We start from the raw sequence: 22,307 nt of genomic DNA, 5'->3' as shown, positions 1-22,307 counted from the left end.
TCCTGCACTAGTATCTTGTAAACATTGAAAAAGTAAGAATACATGTTATCATCTATGGGCTCATTCACACGGGAGCTGCACTCCGTTTTAAAGATGAATCTTTTGTCATCGTGATGGGAGTTTAAAGATCACACTTTCTACCTTCCAATCACTGTTTTCAGTTCATACTGAAGAGTAAATCACGCAGCTTCCTAATGACCACACCCTCTTAAGGTCAGATTATCAAATTATCAAAATCTGCTCAGTTTGTTCCAGAGTAAGTTTCATTTAAAAAAGAAAAAATCCTCAAGTTTGATTATTTGTATTTTTAGAATCCAGCAGAAATACAAATATTTGTTTGTACGATGTTATGCTCTTTTGCACAAGTTAGGGGGGGAAGAAAAAAAAAAGCACCATTTGCAGCAGGCTTGCAGAACAGGAGCCAACAGGAAATGACATAAAGGGAGGAGGAGGGAGGGACTCATAAAAGCATCGGAGCTAAGCATCTACAAGTCCCTAGAGCAGCCTTTCCCAACCAGTGTGCCTCCAGATGGTGTTGGACGACAACTCCCGTCAGCCTCCCATTGGCAATGCTGGCTGAGGCTGATGGGAGTTGCAGTCCAACAACATCTGGAGGCACACTGGTTGGGAAAGGCTGCCCTAGAGATACAAAGTACAGACGTTTTTCCTTCAATTTTGGATTAAAATTGGATTGATTTGCTGCTGATTAAAAGTTAAAAGCAGCGGGGCTCCTTCCCTTTGCCTCCTACGTCATGTGATCGCTGTAGTTAGAGTTCTTGATGAAGCTAGTGGTGGCATCCCAATCACAGCTGTGCCAGAGTATTTCAAAAAGGCCAAGCATTGTTTGTAAAGCCTAAGAGAAAAGTAATGTTTCTGTGGCAAAGACAGTGTGAATCCCAACTGCTCCTTCTCTGTTGTAAAGAGGTTAGTGGAGTGGGTGGGGCACAATAGAGATTGGTAGGGCATAAGTGGTGGGAAAGGGAATGCTTAACCCTTCCCTCACCTGCTATTTTCTCTGGCACGCCCCTGTCTGGGAGCAGTGTGCAGTTGAGGGGTCATGGAAAAGTTGTGGAAGAATTCAGCTTTCCCACCCAGAACTGCTTATCCCTAAAAATATTTTACTGTGGAGAAGCAGCAGCCTGAGTTCCCAGACTCATATTTACTGCAGAACATTTAATTAAGTCATAAAAAATAACCACATTTTAAACCCTTAAGCTCTACTGCCTAGATACAGAAAACTGTCTCCTTGTAAAAAGAAAAGAAAGATGCTCACACTACTGTGTGATGTGAACCGTTTCAGAAGGGCAAGTTGATTCTTGCTTCCATGGTACTGTGACACATTTTGAAAGATGGTTCAATATTTGGCATCCATGAACTTTTAGTGGGTATTGTGGAAACTGAGCTTGTATGGGTAACCCATGCTATGTTTTACAGAGTTAGAAGATGAAAACCAGGAATCTATTTTCTCACCTTTTGTAAGGTAGCAGGAGGCAATTTTGTGCAGATGAGGAAGAAGGATGTCTAACTTCATGTAAAAACATTAGAGAACTGAATGCTGCTTTATGTGACCATTAGTGTCTCCTTAAATGCATATTTAAAACCAGATCACATCCTAGTAGGATTCTATATTTGGAAAGAATAATTATCAACACAGTTCCAGAGAGTTAGGGTGCTTCCAGATGGGGGCTCCATACTGTAAATGGGTTGTTAAGCACAAGTTTGTTTTTTTCTTTTAACTTACTGGATTTTTTGCAGAAAGAGGAATAGAGGGAAGAATACTGGCTGGTATTTTGAAGCCAACAATATCATGTGGATGCTGTGAGAAATTTTCATGCATGAGGAACGCCCATCCCACAATAAATACCATTTTGGAATTGCCCCAATTCCCACTGAACACAGTAGGGCTGACATAAGAAGAACCCACTGGATCACACCAACAGCCCATCTAGTCCAGCATCCTGTTCTCACAGTGGCCAACCAGATGCCTCCAGCAAGGCCACAAGAAAGCAGGCTTAGAACTGTATGTTTAGCATTTATAAAGTATTTTTATCTAAAAAGATCAAAGACCACTTTGTATATCTATGATTGTGCAAAGATTTTAATTAAAAGATCAACTTGTGTTTGTAATCACCTACGTAGCTGTACCAGCTCTGGGTATAGAGTCAAAGTGTGGCAAAGTCTCTTGGCAGATTTCACCTTGGCAGTGAGTCTGACCACAGCTTAGGCAGCCTTTCCCAACCAGTGTGCCTCCAGATGTTGTTGGACCACAACTTCCATCAGCCTCAGCCAGCATTGCCAATGGTCAGGAAAGATGGGAGTTGTGGTCCAACAACATCTGGAGGCACACTGGTTGGGAAAGGCTGGCTTAGAGGCAGTCTGAAGAGTACCAGTATTGATAAAACTGGCAGAGGTATTTTCTTCACTTCATTTTGAGACTAACCAATTGAAGCCCCTTTGCAAGATAATCTCATTGTTATAATGTTACTCACGGCACTGGCAGAAGGTATCAGTATTCTGCATATATATTTCTTCTTTAATTTTCATCCCCCAGTATTTTCCCCTAGCATTTTGCAGCTTGTGCATGCAAGTACAGCATATTATATTGGAATGTTGGGACACCAGCTTCTTTGACTTTGTTGGAATGTGCCATTTGTATGAACAGATGGGAAATATGTTACAGGGCCAGAGGGAGATGTCAAAAATCAAACCAGAAGGAAAGGAATTACATGCACCTTTTAAAAAGCATTAAAGCAGAATAGATCATAGATGCCGGAATTACCTAAGTGATCTGGCAGTAGCCACTAGAAATTGTTGTTTATGTACAAAATTATGTTCTTAGGGCTTGTAATAGGCATAGCATCATAGCAGTCAGGTTCCTATACCTTGAAAGTATTCTATACTCCCTATACTTTGAAAGAATAAGGTTGTTTTCCTATACATACTCAACTGAGAGTAAATCCCATTAAACCCATTGAGGCTTACTTCTGAGTAGACATGTATAAGATTGTACTATCAATGTTTGAACACTCCTGCATCTCCAAATGAGCTATGAAAATCTTAATTACAATTTCTCTAGACGTTTTCCTATCTGTTCAAAGTATTTATTTAACTTTAGTAACCATTTCCCCTCTGTGTTTCTTAAGCTGATATACTAACGCTATGCATTCATTTTGTGGCTGAACTACAACTCGAATCAGAGCCCCCTATATACCATGGCTCATGCTATGAACCACAAGGAGCAAATATAATTGTTTTCCCTTAAAACTTGGAAATAGCAATTTTAGCAACTCTTTCTGAATTGATGCTAACAATGCTACATTTTGTTGTGGAAAGCACAAATTATACCATATCTGCCCACAGTTTTGTTGTCTACTGTTCTGGTTTGCAGATAATGAAATAAATAATATTTTGGGCTAAGAAACAAACAAACAAAAAGAACTGACATTTCAATCCTAGACATTTCTACTCAGAAGTAAGCTCCAGTGAATTCAATACTACTTACTACTGGGTGAGTATAGGATTGAATCCTTAGAGCACAGCCATATGGTCTTGGGGGTGAATGTTCTGGCCAATGGGAGTTTGGCCAAAATCATTATGATCTGGTGCATTTAAGGAAAATAAACTTTCCTTTGGGATCAGCTGTTTAGGGACTCTGGATGGTATCAGCTGTCAATTCTAGCTCTGATACAAACATTTGCAAACAAATAAAAAACTATAGCAGGAGTTGCAGCTGTGGTTTTAAAAAGCCACAATAAATAACAGCACATTTTCTTCAGTGCCAGGTGTTGGAAGACATGGAAGCATGAAGCCTATGTCTGAACCCTTTTTCAGTGTAGCAAAAAGGGAATTCATTTATTTTCAGTCATCACCTGCGATCTAGTGTTTTAGAATGCCAGCTTGTTTGGACAGAAGGTCACAGCAGTTGTAATTGACAGGCCAGTTGTACTTGTAAATAGTTTCCATATATCCTTTTGGGTCTTAAAAATAATAGCTGTCCTGCTGAAAAAAAGGAAACACATACAGAGGCAGTATTTGGGCCATTGTTGACTAAATTTTATGTTTCCTTTAGTTATCATCCAAAGAAAGTACACTGCTGCACTCAGAGATGCCATGAAGAGGGATATCCAATATAATAAAAGTCTGAAACAAATCCTTAGACATCATATAAATCTCTCCTGCCGTGTCCGTACTGAGTGTGACTCCTTGTGTTAAATTCATTCTCAAGCAGCAAACAAAGTAGCAGTAGCTTCAAATCAAAAATATTAGGTTAAAGGCCTCCTTTGTTGCATTGTCCTTCCTGCTGCTGACCGGACTTAGTAGGGAATTTGTTTCCAACAGAAGATGATATGGAAGCAGCTTAAGCTCTGCACATGCTCCATCATCTCCTTATTCCCTGGTACTGACTGACAGAAGCCATCTTCCAAACACCTTTTATTTTCTTTAAATAAGAAAAAAAAATAACTGATAGCAAGATATGTTAAAAGGGCTATAATATGAGTTACATACCGAGCAAGGGGATGTGCCCCACACAGTGTGCAGAGCTCCTCATACATGAATGAAGCTTTGAAATGCTACAGATTCATCTTCTTTATCAACACTCCCTTACTCTGTGAAGGCAGGTGATCCCAACCTGGCATCACTCTTCTGTCCATACTTAGGGATGGCTAAAGGCAGACAGATGCTGGTAGTGAAGAGCCTTGATGGACAGTTGGTGCAAGCATCTGCAATTGCTACAGAGATCAGGTGAAAGAACAGTGGAGATGTTGTCTGCTGGAGGGCTATGCTGGAGGAACTTAGAGTCCGAGTAGACTCTCAAGCACAGCTTGAAAGAGTTTCATGTTAGTATATTTCAAGCTAGCTGTTGGTATGTGTGTGTTAGAGAGAGGAGTGTGTGTGTTAGGTGATAGCTGTATAAGCCCTACCTAGGTGCATAAGAGACAGGATTGGCAGAAGTATTTGCATTGCCATCTTGTAGGCTTTGGTGTTATGTATCTCTAAAATAGGTCAGTGTTATCTAGATGCTTCTTTAAATATATAAGACTTGAATATTTTTGAAATTCTACTCATTTATAATTCTTTTTTAAAGATACATACAAAATGTAGACATTGATAAATAAACCACATTAAACTATATCAATTAAAATACAAATATATAAAAATGTAAAAGCTATAAAAATGAATATGTTGCAAGGCAGGAGCTTTATTGAGCCTTAAAGCCTGAGCCGATATAGAGGTCTTACATATGACTTATTTACTTGATTTAACTGCTCTGCGTGTATGTGCTTTTTACTTGTATCCTGGATTATGTCATGATTTTGAGGGCATAGCATCATATGTGCTTAACAGAAGAAAACTTGTTATAGTTCAAAGGCTTAAATAAATAGAGCATTTTTGTCAGCTCTGCCCCCAGCTATACACAGGGACTATACCTGGTATTGCCCTCTGTTTCAAGAGTTGGTGACTCGTGTTTTTGGTCTTTGGAGGCTTTATTGGGGTTCTTTCATTTTACTGTGACATCTCACTTTGGAGTTGCTTCACAGTAGAATTGTGCACAAATGGCTTCTCAAAATTCTGCACCCTATTTGTGACAGATTGATTGGGGGACTATGTCACTAAATTTCTACATGAGGAAGAGAAGTTCTTCAGCAGTTACTTGGTGATGGGATTCACCATTAGCTGTGGTAGTAACATAGCTTTATTCTTTTTTCCCCAAGTTTTTATTTTGTCACTGCAACTTCTACTGTTACAAGTGGCGGCAGGATCAACTGTGTTGGTAAACTTAATGTCATTCTGAGGCAGTATGAGAGGAAATGGCAGCTGCCACAAAAATGATGGAGAATACTCAGATAAAATTCTGCAAAATGGCATTCTTTTTCCCAGGCGATTAGAAAAAGAAAGATGCCTGTTTTTAGAAATTTTGGCTCAGCTTTGATTGAAACAGTTGGATCAGGAATAGAATTCATGGCCAATTGGTAGGATTAGCTGGGAAGATAGTTAAAATGGGAAGAGTGGACAGCATGTTACGATTGCTGAAAGAGAGAGCAGCATGCTGTGGACTGTGTGTGTGTGTGGCTGCTTTCACATTGCACTTTATTCCACTATTCTGATGATTTCTTACCTGGTAATTTGTGCATTATATTTGATCTTTCACACAAAAGTACAAGCTGGCTCTGGAATTCTAGTGGAATGTAGTGCAAGTTTAGCACAAATTTCCATGATAAATAATACCAGAAATAATCTGTTAGCATGGTGGGAACCCGTAAAATCAAGGGGGGGGGTCGCTAGCGGCAGCTGCTCACGTAACAGGCATCCCAGCATGCAGTGCATTCCTGCCCTTTAGTCGAGTGTGGGTTTTTTTGCCTTACGAAATTGTACTGGTACTCCGGCATCTGTGCAGATAGCAGCAGCATTTCCCACACACACCTTTGTGTCAATACAACTAAAATATTTTTTTAAGTCAGATCCTAAAGGGAGAGGGCTTGCATGGCGACAGGATGAGATCTTAGACCTCCTACACAGTGGGGAACAGTGTGCATGTGTATAATGGGTGCAGGACGAAAACAAGTCATGTGAAAGACAGTTGTGCAAAATGCTGCTATATCGTCTGAAAAAGCTGCTTGTCCTTAACACAAAAGGTACTGCAGTGTGAAAGGGATTTTAGAAATAGAAACAGAAGCACTACCTATTAAATCCATTAAAATAATGCAATCAGCCCCATGTGTGCAAGCAGCCTAAGTGTGTGTTTGGGTGGGAGAGAATGGACTTCCCTGCATGAGAGGCAAAGAACTGTGTGTATGTTTCTAATTTTAGAGATGCATTTGTATTTCTTTGGTTAAGAGGCAAGGTGGGACAACTGGCAGGGTTTCAAAAGACTGGAGCTTTTGGATTCCATTTGTGTTTTATTGTTAGAATTTTAATGCAGGTATGGTCTCGGATCAAAGGGTACAAATGTTCCTATTCAGTTACATAATGTGTGGATTTCTTTGAAGTAGATTGCTCTGCAACTTCAAAATGGGATAGCATAAAATATAAATAAATGAATTACAAAATTATACTTAATTATGTGCGTAGAAAAATATGAATACTTCTGTGTTGAGATCATCATGGCGATTTTCTTTTTAAAGTAGGAATGAGACTGACTGCATGCTACAAAAACGCTAAAGGCTCCATTCATTCATGGTGGGGAAGCCACATTAGCACAGCTTAGAAAATCCTAACATCATGTAACTAGTGCCACAGAACATTCCCTCACTGTCAATTCGATGAATAAAGGATTTAGTCAGCGTTGTCGGCTTTTTGTTTTTAATAAGCTCCGTCCTTTAAAAATGATCTTTTCATTGGATTCTTTCGTTCTATCATTATCTCCCTGGTCTCCCAGTATACTAACACCATGAATATTGCAAGCAACTGTTTCTGTATATGGAACTGAAGAGTTAGTTTTGTCAAAGACAGGAAGTTCAACTTGCCACTTCAAGTTTGTATCTAGTGATGCTTGGTGTACTGTGGTTTTAAAGAAAGCATTCTTTTAAAATCTATAGTTTTATAGAGTGTGAAGGTCACTCATGCAATTCCACCTCTTCCAGTTGCAACATTTTGGAGACAGGAACAGTCTTGTACTGCAGTCTTTAAAGGGCACAGAGGATAGTGCTTCCTTCTAGGTACTGAAATTGTATGTGTGTATGTTGCTAATATTAGTGAGGCATTTGTATTTCTTTGGGAAAGAGGCAGGTATTGGGGTGTTTCTTTGGGTAAGAGTGGAGGTAGGCAACTGAGCTGCCTACCTCAGTTTAATTACATGCATTACCTGTTTTCCAGTCTGTCTGAAGCTGTTATGGGCCAGGCCCTATATTGGCTTTTAGTGGCTTCACATTGCTGTTATTGCTTACATAAGAGCCTGCTGTTTTTGTTATATTATTTTGTTTCATAGAGCAAAGAGCAGTCTCTCCCCCTCCAGTTGAAGTGAATCTTTTCTTAGATTCAGATGACTGAGTACATAGAGATAATATTTCTGGGAAGACAGCCAGCATTCACACATTGTTCTGTAAATATAAGATAATGTGCAGTCCAGGTAGATGATTGTTGTGACTTTAAGGACAGTGGATTCAGGATCCCATTAGGTACCTGAAAAGTGCTTGAGCAACTAAGTTGAGACACTAGATTGAGAAACTAGATGGAGAACCAGATTCACTAGAATGCACACCTTCTGATAATAAAACATAAAAAGCCATGCCACTTGAGGTACTATACCAGTCTTTCTGGAGACTGGTTGAAGCAAGAAGCCTGTATCCCATCCATCCATGTCATCTGATGGTGAGAAGTATTATTGTATGTATTTTAAACTACTTTGTAACTCTAGTTCTGTAGCAAGATTTTGAGTCTGGACTGTCCATTCATATAAGAGGTTTTGTACCTTCAAGGTTTTATACTTTGATGTCAAGTGAATGTATACAGCAATATATCTTGTCTTGATTCTGTAATCCTATTTTCTGGTTCCAATATGATGGCTAGGCTATCTAGAGTGCATTTAATAGCTGTAGTGTGCAAGACACAAATAAATAGCATATTAGAAGAATATTCTGCTGTCTGACTCCCTATTTAATTTCCTGATACCTCCCAAGATCCATGTATCCTTGGGTGGAGTCTCCAACTATTTAAATCCGCCTACTCAGACAACTGCTGTTGGAAACGTGCAAGCTTTAGGAAGCAAGAACCCTTGATCCTGTGTATTCACAGGAAGGGGACCGGACCTTGCCAGTTTCAAAGCCTAATGTCCCTTTCTACCCAAGCAGAATTGCTGGTTGTCCAACTCTCCAAGGCTCAGATCTGGCAAAGAGCTGAAGAACTTTGTTATTGTTATGTGCCTTCAAGTTGATCACAACTTATAGCAACCTTATGAATCAGCGACCTCCAATAGCATCTGTCATGAACCACCCTGTTCAGATCTTGCAAGTTCAGGTCTGTGGTTTCCTTTATGGAATCAACCGATCTCTTGTTTGGTCTTCCTCTTTTTCTACTCCCTTCTGTTTTTCCTGGCATTATTGCCTTTTCTAGTGAATCATGTCTTTTTATTATGTGTCCAAGTATGATAACCTCAGTTTCATGATTTTAGCTTCTAGTGATAGTTCTGGTTTAATTTGTAACACCCAATTATTTGTCTTTTTTGCAGTCCATGGTTCAGTTGTAGTCCTGCTTTTGTGCTTTCCTCTTTAACTTTCAACAGCATTTGTTTCAAATCATTACTTGTTTCTGCTAAGACAGGGGTCTATTTTATTACCCTACTTGTTTAATCTATTTGCAGAACATATCATATGGAAATTGAAGGAGGTGTGAATATTGGAGGGAGAAATATCAATAATTTAAGATATGCTGAAGAACTAGATGTTCACAAATGAGGGGGGAGCGGGAATTGTCATTTTTACTTGTGCATAAAGTAGCAACAGGGTCTCGATTGTACACTACCAAAAGGAAAAAAGATCTTTCAGAGAGTCAGATGACACATATATACCTTTCCTTAAAACATCTTTCTCCCGAGACTGAAGCAACATGATGTTGCCCTCGTTCCCAGTTGCCCGATTCAAAATATGAATCTGCCTACCTCTGGAACGCTCACATATATTTAAAATTAAACATCCCTAGGAAAGTTTTTTTTACAGTTCAAAAAGTAAAATATGCTATTTCTCCCCCTCCCCCCCATGAACATACCTCCCCAAAAGCTCTAGAATTGGAGAATCCAGGAAAACCATTCCCTTTGACTACAAGCTTGACCTGCTGTCATCCACAATGAAGTCCCCCCCCCCGGCCATCCTGGTGTTTGGTCTACTTCATACTACATGCTGGCACTTGCCTTATACGGTAAGCTGAGAGGCATTAGCTTCACTTTTCACAGACACTTGTCAGCACTTTTTTTTGGCGTTATGGTCACCTAGGTCCCATGAGGCACTGTGTGTGTGTGTGTTTTTCTGCAAGTTTCTGCTTCAACTTGGGGTGCCTTGTTCTGTTCTCTCTTCACTTTGGAGAAGCCCAGAAATCCTCTGAAGCACACACCCACTGTGCTTCAACTGGGGATTCAAACTTTGTTGAAAACTGGACACGCTATAGATAATTAGGTTTGAATATTACCTAGGAATTTCCCTATAGGTCCATGAACTCCTTTAAAAAAATCACATTTTGAGATTGTATGTCTAGCTCTTTCTCATTGGCTGCCCATTTGCTACTGGGCCAAATTCATGGGTTCTGGTTTTGGTGTACAAAGCCCTATACAGCTTGGGACCAGGATACTTGAATGACTGTCTTATCCCCAGTTGATTACCCAGTTGATTACTGCGCTGTGCAGGTGAGGGCCTCCTTCACATACCATCTTATCAGAAGGTCCATTTCGCACAACATAGGAAACGGACCTTTAGTGTGGCGGTACCTACCCTGTGGAATTCCCTCCCCTTAAATATTAGATAGGTGCCATCTCTGTTATCTTTTCAGTGCCTATTGAAGACCTTCCTCTTTCAACAAGCTTTTTAAATTGAGATCTTATCCCAGTCTGTGTCTGTGTTGGAATTGCTTTTTAATATGTTTTTAAAACTTTTTTAAAACCAGTGTTTTAACCTTTTTTAAAAAAAAAGTCTTGAAAGCTTTTTCAAAAATGTTTTTAAAGATGTTTTGTTTTAATGTATTTTACGGTCTGTTTTATGATGTTTAAAGTGTTTTTAGTGTTTTTGTTTGCCAACCTGGGCTCCTGCTGGGAGGAAGGGTGAGATATAAACAAAATGATAAATAAATAATAATAAAATTGTGGTTATTCTAGGTTTTGTGTGGAGTAGCACAGACAGAATTAATACCATAATAGTGAAAGGTGTGTGGAATTTCAGAGAACATTTTTATTGGAAATATAGCTTATTAGTCTTACAGGAATACAGTAAACAATAGCTTTCATAGACAAGGTCCTCATTTCCTTTAATCTCAGACCCTTGCTTTTCTCTCCCAATACATTGACTCCTTTCCCCCTCTCCCATCCTGAAACTGGATAAAAAAATGCACTGCCCCTTGCTCCAATGCTGGACCTCCCTTCAGAAGGAGGCACTACTCTTCCCCCCATTTCCTTGTCAATGGCTGGAACACACAGTCATGGAGAATATGCTGCATATATCTTAACCAAGTAATAGCCCCCTGACATGTTATAACTAAAATTAATATTTTACATTTATCCATGAAATGTCACTCCCAAAGCAGCCTGCAATCTCTGTTGCCATTCTCTTGGCCATTCAAGTGTTATTTCTCACATTATTACCTCTCATTCTTCTTGACTTTACTCAAGTGTGAGAGATTATTTACAGTTTAAAAACTAAGGAGGCTTATTCCCCCTCCCCCCACTCTGTCATCATTTTCTCTACAACCTTGAACAAGAAAAGAGCTCCAATTGGTTCTGTATTTGTTCTTGAAGTGGCCTATTTTATGGGCCCTTCTAAAAATACCGTCTAACCCAGAATGAACTGTACATTCCTGACAGCATATATAAGAACTTGTAGAATTGAACTTTAATGCATATAAAAATTATTTTTATAGTGTTCAAATCCATATTCCCCCATCCTTTCCTCTTCAGTTTTTTTTTGCTCTGAATAAAAGTGATACAAATATGCAGGAAATTAAAATGTAGAGTTTTTTCCCACTCTTACGATACCATGATTTTTTTGCAACCACCTTTATCTCTACATCATATTGCATTAGTTATTGCCTCCAATGTGAGATTTCCCAGTTCAATTTTATCTCCCATGCTATTTAACATCTACATGAAATCACTGAGTGGGGTCATCTGGAAATTTGGAGTAAGTTGTCAGCAGTATGCTGATGACACATAACTCTGTATCTCCTTTACATCTCCAGGTGTGGCAGTAGATGTGCTACACCTATGCCTTGCCTTGGTAATGGACTGGATGAGAGCCAATATACTGAAGCTGAATCCAGACAAGACTGGGGCACTGTTAGTGAGTGGTTCCTTAAACCAGGTAGAGGGGTTGTGGCCTGCTCTTGATGGGGTTATGCTTCCTCTGAAGGAGCAGGTACGTAGCTTGGGAGTACTTCTGGATCCACTACTGTCGCTTGAGGCTCAAGTGGCCTCGGTGGTGAGGAGTGCCATATATTAGCTTTGGCTGGTGGGTCAGCTTTGACTCTAACTGGACAGAGATAGCCTGACTTGTGTTGTACATGCTCTGGTAACCTCTAAATTAATTACTGCAATGCGTTATACATGGGACTGTCTTTGAAGACACTTTGGAAACTGCATCTGGTGCAGAATTCAGCAGCCAGACTGTCCACTGGGACAAGATGGTTTGAGCACATAACACCAATTCTGGCACAACTGCACTGGCTACCAGTTAGTTTCCAGGCTCAATTCAAAGTGCTGGTTTTGCCCAATAAAGTTTATAAGGCTCAGGACCCCAATACCTCAAGGACCGCCACTCCCTATATATAGCAACCCGGACCCTGTGCTTGGCACTAGGGACCTTTTTTATGTGCCCCCTTCAAAGAAGTTGTGGAGAGTGGCAACATGAGAATGGGCCTTGTCAGTGGTGGCCCCCCGTTTGTGGAACATTATTCCCAGGAAGGTACACCTGGTGCCATCATTATCCATCTTTGGCCAAAAACATTTCTGTTCTCCCAGGCATTTGGTTCTTAACTTGGAAGGCTTTTAGAGGGCTTCTGTTGTGGAACCTTCCTAAGAAGGGATGCTCCACTGCCTTATATACTTGTTTCTTTTATACACACACACACACACACACACAAAATCTTTTACTTTTTATTAATTGTAAGTCACTTTGAGTGCACATATTTGTATAGATAAGTGACTACCAAATTAAAAGAAAATCTGTTTGCAATTCTTGTATATTTATTTGCTAAAGGAGAGATTTCATCTGTCTCATCTGACCACTGCTTGCCTGTTTCACCTCATTTAATTTCCTCTAAGCTTCATCTGTTCATCTGATTTCAATACAATCTAAATCTGTGATCCAGAAGATTGCTGGGACAATGTGCAGTGTCCTGGTGACAGGGAAGATGGAAAAAACCATGGAATTGATAGGGAATTGAAATAATTTCCAGTTCAATTGAAAGCATTAAAAGTTTTGTATTGACTTAACATAGGGTGAGGCTTCCACCCACCATGTGCACTGAGGATGCTATTGAATTGAATTGAGCAGCGGGGGAAAGAAATATATAGTAAAATCAGAAGATTAAATTAATGGTGATGAAACTTTGTGGAGGAGAATGTATGTTAAATGTTTTCCACATCAAGTTGCTATTCTTACTAAATAGAGTTACAGGGATATTAGAGGGAGATGCAGTGAAAGGTGTTTAATGAGGTCTTGAACAAATAAAGATTCTGGCTTGAAGTTTACTATTCCAAAATGTACAGTACTTTATTACATAGGTTGGAGATCTTGTGCCACTAAAAGGAGGACAGTTATAACTGTTTGTTTTTCTAAGCACTGGTGCCATGCTTTTTCTCATGTAGTGTAATTCCTGAATGCCTTCTTTTTCACCCACATGCAAACTATATGACTTGCAGCTGCAGTTTCATTAAGGGGATGGTTTTAAACAATTGGTCTAATAGATTATTAGTGTATTGGTTGACAATAACATAGGCAGAAATGATTGGGCATCTCCAGCCTGTATGTTCACATCACAGTTTGATTATTCCAGTGGGAAATTAGCTCCCTTTCTCTCCTGGTGTTGAGTTTAGGAACAGATGAATCTGCAAGCCTCTTACTTTTCTAATCTTAGGTTCAGTTCTACCTATTTTGACTTCAGTTTATGATTTAACCAGCAAACAAATGCATTGTATACATTTTTGTGTACATTTCACCTAATATACACAATTTTATATACAATTTTGCCTAATACATGCATTTTTGCAATCTTCTGTAATATAATGCATTTTTGTGTGCACTTTCTCTACATGCATGATTTTTGTGTACATTTTTGACTGGAGAACTGCAACACAAAATTCAGAGAAATACAATTTTTTAAAGATAGCTGTGTTTTGGTTAATGTATTGGTTCAGAACATGCAAATTTATTTCCCTGTTTATAAGTTGTTTCCTTCACTTTCTCCCCACACTCCCTCCAGTTCACCTAATTGTTTTTGTTTTAAAATATTTACTAAATAGGCCAAAAAAATGAATCAAGCATTATTACTGAGGTTCATTAATTTCAGTGGGTCTGTTCTGAGTAGGACTTAGATGAATGCAACCCATACTGGATTTTGTGAGTGGCCCTAAATATTTAATACTCGCCCAGTCTTGGATTACTCTGTTTAAGCACCGTGTTCACTTTTATCTCCCCAGTGCGTGGTTTCTCCACATTTTCACATCTATGACTAATGTTAGAATGTATTACTGGGTAGATTTCAGGCCAGTGATATCACATGAGCAGCAAACTTGCTGAAGCTTAGGAGAGTTGAGTGTGGTCAGGTCCTAGAAGGGAGACTGCCTGGGAATCGCAAACTCCTTTGAGGAAATGCAGGATATAAATGAAATACATAAATGTATTTTACAAAGCAAAAACTATTCCACTAGGCTTATATCTGGCATCAGTATTGCGGATCAGAGTGGCCAAAAATGTGTGGTCTGATTTGCAGGAAGTTCTTTTGTTCTGTTTTTACTGCATTCTAAAATTGATTAACAATCAAACCCATGTTATACTAACAATAGTGAAGTATTATAATCCATATTACAATACAACAACAGACGCACCATTTTCATTTAGGTCAGTTTGCTTTTTTGCATATGTGGGCATACATGCACTCCCTTTTGCTTACTGCAGAGATATCAGAAGAAGGGAATGAGCCCCTCTCTTTCCAGATTGGGTCATCACTCTGGCTTCAGGATTCTCCTGAGATTCCATTGCATCTGCTGGAGCCCCAGCCCTTTCCCCTTTCTCTGTTTCAATCCCCAATAAATTGGAGATTTGGATTCTTGTAAGAAGAGAATGGCTGTTCCTGGTAGCAGGAATTTGTCAGAAACTGGAGTGAGCAAGCAAGCAACCTGACTTTCACCTGTGGGAAGGTACTGGTCCAGTATAGACCTCTTGTGGATGAGTCGATCCTTCCACATAGTGTTGTAAGTAGGAAAAGAAGAAGCATTCCTCTTCTGCCCTTTCTTTAAATATATGAGCTGTCTCCTAGTCTAGCTACATTTCTCTGGTTTTGACATAGATCCATCTACTCCTACACCAGACACATCTAATGACTGTGTTTTTTTTAATTACCCTCACAACCACACCTGTATTTGTTATTAAAATTAGTTAACTGGTAGACTGTATTCTTAAACCCATTATGTGTCTGTTTCTCAGCTTTCCTCTGTGTTATGACCAAATGTTCTGTTCTGTACCATGGCATTCTGTGAATTTTTCCAACATAGAATGTAGATCACGATTGTGCAGCTGTTTAGCTTAGCAGGCCTTAGTTTCAGTGGGTGGCATTCAATGCTATTCCTGCTCAGAGTAGGACCATTGAAGTTAACAGAAATGACTAACTTAGGTTTGCTAATTTCAATAGGTCTGCTCTGAGTAGGACTTAGTTGAATGCAACCCAGTGATTCCAGTCATAGTGAGACACACAGTCACTTGAGTGTTTATGAGGTAACAGATTTTAAGCTTAATCCTAATAATTAAGTGACTGTCTAGATGGCTGTCTATGCTGTATTTATTTAGCAGGACAAACTTCCCAGATGGCATATCAAAAATGTGAGCTAAAATGGTTCTTTTGGTTTCACGTTCATTTTTGTTTCCTGTTATTTTTAATAAAAAATATCAAAGCAGCCCTAATAAGCAGTGTTTGATACAAAATTTGAATAACTTATTTAATAAATTCTACAAAAGTTGTATTGAAGGCACAGTGTTTAATGGAGCAGCAATCTAATTTGATGGCTTAATAAAAGATCTCCTCTAACTACCCTTTGATTCCTTGAGGATGAAGTTGATAATAGTATGTAGGGTAATATAGTCTAGCAGAAAGAAATAGTAGAAGTGGATGTGATAATTAAAAACACAGAAGGCTGAGGAAACGAGGCACAGTGTGAAAGAATACTACTACTGTATTTTGGGATTATTTTGGAGGGTGATACAGTGCTGTTTGATCTTGGAGGGCTAGGTGATAAGACTTTTTGTCATTTTGTTAATGAAATAATAATCTTTTCCAGACTATAATGCTTCTACAAGTGTGCATTGGGGGGGGGGGAGAGAGATCATCATGTCAGCAGACTTCTCTCCCATTCTATATATACTCATTGGAAGGTTTGGAGAAAGCCTCCATGCACACTGTTGAATGCAAGAAGCAGAGACTACTTATATGATGCCACTCCCGTCTTCCCAATGTGCATTCATAGAAAGTGCTATAATATCTGAAAAGTCCTGATATTGCAATGAATTTGTAGACAAAGAATGCAATACTCATAATATTTTAGTAAGTTTCTTAATTTTTTATTAGGCAATCAGAATGTTCTATGTAAGGGAATTTGAGACATTAGGAATTGGATATGTGCTCCCTGATAGATGTTGATTGCAGACAACCGACCAGATGGAGTCAGTAAGTCCAGTTGCTGCAAATGTAGATCTAGTGCTTCTGTTTGTGCTGTAACTTTGTATCTTACCAGAGTTTGTGCTGTAACTTTGTATCTTACCAGAGCTACTGGCTCTTAGCTCTGGTTGTACAGTTTCCCCTTCCATTTTGTTGTCATGATGGCAACCTTATGATGAATCTAATCTTAGCAGGTGTACTAGTAGGGTAGACCCAGAAGCCAATCTGTTCAGAGCATGCTCAGAGCTGTTTCCTTGAAGGCCACACCTACACAGCCAGGCCCCAAAAGTATATTTGTCCATGCTGTTGGCTTATTTTTCTTTTACTGCATTTTTGTGTGAGTGATCACCACTAGACACACTTTAAATCTCTTGTCTGTAAAATAAACATTTTTCTTATGCCATTTTTCTTCTATGGATGGGGATATTGGGAGAACTTAAATTTTTTTTGTTAAAAAATGTTTGCTAATCCTGCAGCAGTAAAGTCTTATGCTTATGTCTTATGCTGAGAGGAAAAGGGGGGGGGCTTTCTTCAAAGCTGGTGTATTTATTTCTTTTTGGCCAAAAATAGATGTGTGGAATCATCTTATTAAATACACACAGAGATTCTCCATTGGTGATAAAGGTGCACTCTGTGCATGCCTAGGCCATTTTCAAAGGCTCATAACTCCTAATCATGTCTGCACATTTTCCTTCTCAGTAAACCAATTGGCAAGAGCACCAGAAGTTCTGGGTGCCTAATTTCTGTCCATGCCTCCTCCTTTCTTACAGTTCATTCCTGCTTCTGGTACTATTTTGCAATAATACACAAACAATTTATGGAAAACACAGAATTTAAAGGAGGAGGTTTTTAACTGAGCTTCCTTGGGTTGATAGGGGGAAAGGGGGGGAGAGGGGCAAGCTCTAGTACTTTAAAGTGGCATTGATCTTGCAGCTGATCCAGCAGTAGGCAAAGCCTCTCTTTTCCTGCCCCACAGCTGATGGGGATGGGAGGGGGAACCAAACATACCAAAGAGCCAGGCGGCCAGATCTCCCTCTCCCTGTGTGTGTGCACATATGTGCATGAGCTGTAAGGTGTGTTCTTTGCCTGGCTCATCTACACAATAGTTTAGTGTGTGTTTGGTGCTACTAGTGCCTTGTTTTAATTGGCATGGCTCACATGACGTTACTGGCAAACAAAAGCTATCACACAGTTTTCCCCCTGCAAATCCGTACTCACCCTCTGATAATACGAAAAGGGAAGGAAAAAAGTCTTCACTATGTATCTAGTGCTTGCAGATGCTTTGCTCCAGAGCTTTTAGGTGGGTGTATTAATCGTTTCCCTTTTCACACCCACTCCCTCCTCTTCCTTTTGTTCATTTTATTTCCTGTAGGCTGAAAAGCAACTTTTGGCTGCTCTTCCCCATTCTGCTAGCCTTTTTTATGGTGCTGCAAACAGTGCCTTGTTTTTCTTTTCCCCTTAATTTATATGAAAAAGCAAAACACTGCTTAAACAAAAATTTATACTTCAGCTGTATTGTACCGGTAAAAATACAAATAATCACACTTTTTAAAATGAAACTTACTGGTAGAACAAACTGAGCATGCTTGGTTGCCAAATAACCAGAGGGAGTGGAAATGTTAACTTAGAGGGTGTGGTCATTAGGAAACTGCATGGTTGATCCTTCCCCTCAGTGTGAATAGAAAACACTGTGTTTGCAGCTGGCATTGAGCCATTACTGTGAATGGTGCATATAGAAAATGGAGGTAAAAACAGCATCTTTAGTACGAAGCAGTTCTGTCATATGGATAAATCCTGTAATCTGGGTCCTCCCTTTGCTAACTTGAAACTGAATGACAGACAATCTTTTGCTTTCTCTCCTGATGGGCAATGGAGAATCTAATACAATTTGTGAGGAGGAGGAGGCATGAAGAGATTTGGTGGGTGCACTGGGCAGAAAGAAAGCCCTTTCAAAATGGTAACAGCAGGAGATAGCGGGAAACAATCAAACATGGAAAGAGATTTGCTTCCCAGTTTGACAAATTAAATGGAATCGGGAGTAACCAGCGGCTGCCATCCTTAGTATGCACTGTGTTATATGTAACAGCCCAGGTGTTTACTTTGCTTGCACTTGGGGGGGGGGATCCATTAACATTGCCCTTTTGCACATCCACAAACCTGTGCATGTATGGGAATTTAAAAAGAAAAGTTTCTGCAATCTTCTGAAAAAGCATGAAAAGCAAATAACAGTTATTGACCAATCACTGAAAAGGGGTGGACTTAGGGGAGTGGCCAATGCTAAAGACAAAAAAAGCTCACATGTATGGATGCTTGAAAATCAAGTTTTCACAATATAAATCTGACCACAAACAAGACATGTATGGATCTCAAGGCCACCAACCGAATATGGACAACGTGGATTTTGCAATTAGGTATGGATGAGCCCTTAAAGCAGAAACAAAACAATACTCCAGTAGCACTTTATATATTTATTTTATAGCCCCTCTTTCTTCCAAGGAGCTCAGTGTGGTATAGATGGCTCATGAGGAGGGGGTTCATGAGGATTTCATCCCCACAACAGCCCTGTAAGCTAGGTTAGGCTGAGAGACAGTGACTGGCCCAAGGTTACCCAATAAGCTTCATGGTTGAGTGAGGATTTGAACACTTGTCTCCTAGATCTTAGTCCAACACTTTAACCACTATACCACACTTGCTCTTTAGAGGCTAGCAAATGTATTATTACATATGTTTTCATGGATTACCAAGAATGATGCATCTGATGAAGTGGACCGTAGCCCAATAAATCTTATACCATAATAAATTTGTTAGTATTTTAACGTGCCACTGCTCCTTCTTTTCATTGTTTTGCAAAAAATGCACCATAATCTACTTTAAAGAATTGTTCTGAGTAAAAATATTATAAAACACTTTAGCATAGGTCTAGAAATCTGTAGGGGCCCTTGTTAATAGTTCTGTGTGGCACTTTTAAGACAAACTAATTTAGGCTGCAGATCTCTACATACATATCAGGAAAATCCCCATGGAATTCAGAGGGGCTTACTGCTGATTATTGCACAATTTCTTAGGTATGAACCACACTAACAATTGTGACAGCAATTCTGAACTAAGGTGAGACACTTAGGTGCCAAGTGTTTATACAACTGCAATGTTACAGTCTCCACTGTTGTTTGCAAAGGAGAAACAAGAGAACCAGAACAGGTAGAGGCCACACAACCTTTCTCCCATCAGAGAAGCAGCTGTGAGAGCAGGGACCCCTTCTGAACCAAAGTGAGGCTGCTATCAAATACACACTTACCTGGGAGTAAGCCCCATTGAACCCACTGGAGCTTTCTTCTGAGTAGACATGTATTGGATTGCAACCTAAGACTCTTTTCAGTTTATTTAGGTGTTAAGTGTTTGTACAACAACCACAATGCTTATTGTCCGCAGTATCTTTGTAAGGGAGAAAGATGGGCAGAAAACAAGAACCATTGGCCATACCCCTGTGACCTCATTAGGCATGCCCCTAATTGCCACTGAGATTATTACGATCAGAATTGAAGTGGGCACAGCCAGTTGCAAGTAGTGCCTCCCTTAGATTCAGCTTGACTCCTGCAGCTCCTAGCACTTACTTCCTCCCCCTTCCTCTGCTTCAAGGCAAAGGAAGCAATAGGTGCAGTGTGGAGCTTCATTCTTTCTATTTTACTGTTTCAATCAAATACTCAAAGCACTTTTGGAGCAAGCAGCAGGGTGAACACCCACCCCTAGGTTTAATCTATTATAGAATTGAAACTTCAGCCTGCTAAACACCCATTCCATTGCTTCCTTTTGTGTATCAAAAACAGCAAGTTCTGTCATTAGTTTCTCAATATACCTTTCTGTAAAATTTGACATGGAACTGGGAAAGGGCATGGTAACCAGTCTTATTTTTAATAAAGGTTTTCAGCCTCACTAAAGTGCAAAATTACATTTGAATATCATTTTTCTGCTTCCTTATAATTATGCCATTAATATTTAAAGAATGAAGAATATGATGGCAAAATGTCCTGCTTTCTCTCAAATCTTCAACTCACCAGTTAATATTTAATAAAACATGATGTCTAGGTTTGTAGACCTTAGGGACACTCAAGATGCATTTTATTGAGTCCACTGAAATGACTGGCAACTGTTCATTCTAACTCCTACTAGTGCAGACACTAGAAGGGTGGGATAGACATCTGCTCCTTAAAAAATAATATGAATATATGGCAATGAAGAGTTCCTTTAAACCAAGTTCTGTTTATTTTTGCCAGGAGAAAGTCAGCAACATTAGTGTTCTCACCAAAGACAGAAACATGGGCCACACTTTTGCATGAGGGGAGGCAGAGCAGCAACAGTACACTCCTGGCAGTGGCTGTGCTGCTGATTACCAGGGAAGGGCAAGTATGTCGTGAGGTCAGAGGAGCTCTGGCTTGGTGGTCGCCTTGCATGTGCACAAACACATTGTGTGGCTATCACCATCATCAGCCTGGAACGTCTCCAACCTCACTGCTATCTCACACCAAGCCAGCCCCACTGCTATCATTCAATGGCATCGGGCCTGATCTGAGCCAGATCACTGTACCAGCTCCAGGCACAGCAATTTGCATGTCTTCCGCTCCAGCCATCATCAGTAACAGGCTGTGGATGCACTATTTATTTTTTATTTATTTTATTAGATTTATATACCGCCCGACTAGCATTAGCTCTTTGGGCAGTGAACAACAGAATATAAAAATACAAAACATCTCAGATCTCATAATAAATACAGCATAAACATATATAAAACAAGAAATCAAAAACAATTTTTTAATAATTTTTTTATTATTCAAATTTTCATAAAACAAACACAAACAAAATCAAACAACAAAAACAATACAACAAAAATAAAAAGAAGAACTTGACTTCCGATTTGTTACAGATCAGCTATAAGTATATTATATCAAACCTGTCCCCTAAAACATACGAAATTCACTTTTTTCCATAGTCTATCTTAATTAATCGTCAAATCCCATTATCATCATTTCATTTTTTTTTTCAACAAAAAGTCCAAAAGAGGCTTCCATTCCTTGAGAAATGTATCTGTTGTTTTTTCTCTGAGAAGGCATGTCAATTTGTCCATCTCAACTAAATCCATTAATTTCAATAGCCATTCTTCCATTGTTGGTATTAATTCCATTTTCCACTTTTGTTCATATAATAATCTTGCTGCCATAATCATATATAATATTATTCTTCCATATTTCTTTTCCTTTTGTTTATCCATAAAACCCAATAAAAAAAATTCTGGCTTTGACTGAATATTTATCTTTAAGATTTTTTGCATCATCCTACCTATCTGTGCCCAAAATAATTTTGCCTGTTTACACGACCACCACATATGATAAAAAGATCCTTCTTGTTGTTTACATTTCCAACATACATTAGAAACATTACTATACATTTGTGACAACTTTTCTGGAGTCATGTACCAACGATACATCATTTTATAAAAATTTTCTTTAAGATTATAGCATAATGTAAATTTCAAACCTTTTTTCCACATATTTTCCCATTGATCCATTTGTATATTATAACCAAAAATTTTTGCCCACTTGACCATACATTCTTTTACTTGTTCGTCTTCCATATCCATTTTCAATAAAAATTTATACATTTTTGCAATTATACATTCATCATTTGTACACAAACCTATTTCAAAATCAGATTTATTTATTTCAAACCCATACATTTTCTTATCCAATTTG

General features: G+C 39.1%; 1 protein-coding gene across 3 annotated transcripts in view; it reads left to right on the top strand.

The window, feature by feature from the left end:
- GABRB2 (gamma-aminobutyric acid type A receptor subunit beta2) overlaps positions 1–22,307 on the top strand; it is a 212,254-nt gene that overhangs the window by 74,658 nt on the left and 115,289 nt on the right. The window lies entirely within an intron of this gene.

This window comes from Rhineura floridana, chromosome 3 (genome assembly GCF_030035675.1).
Source record: "Rhineura floridana isolate rRhiFlo1 chromosome 3, rRhiFlo1.hap2, whole genome shotgun sequence".
NCBI lineage: Eukaryota > Metazoa > Chordata > Lepidosauria > Squamata > Rhineuridae > Rhineura > Rhineura floridana.
Note: the sequence above shows the minus strand (reverse complement) of the source record. Positions and strands in the feature narration are given on the sequence as shown.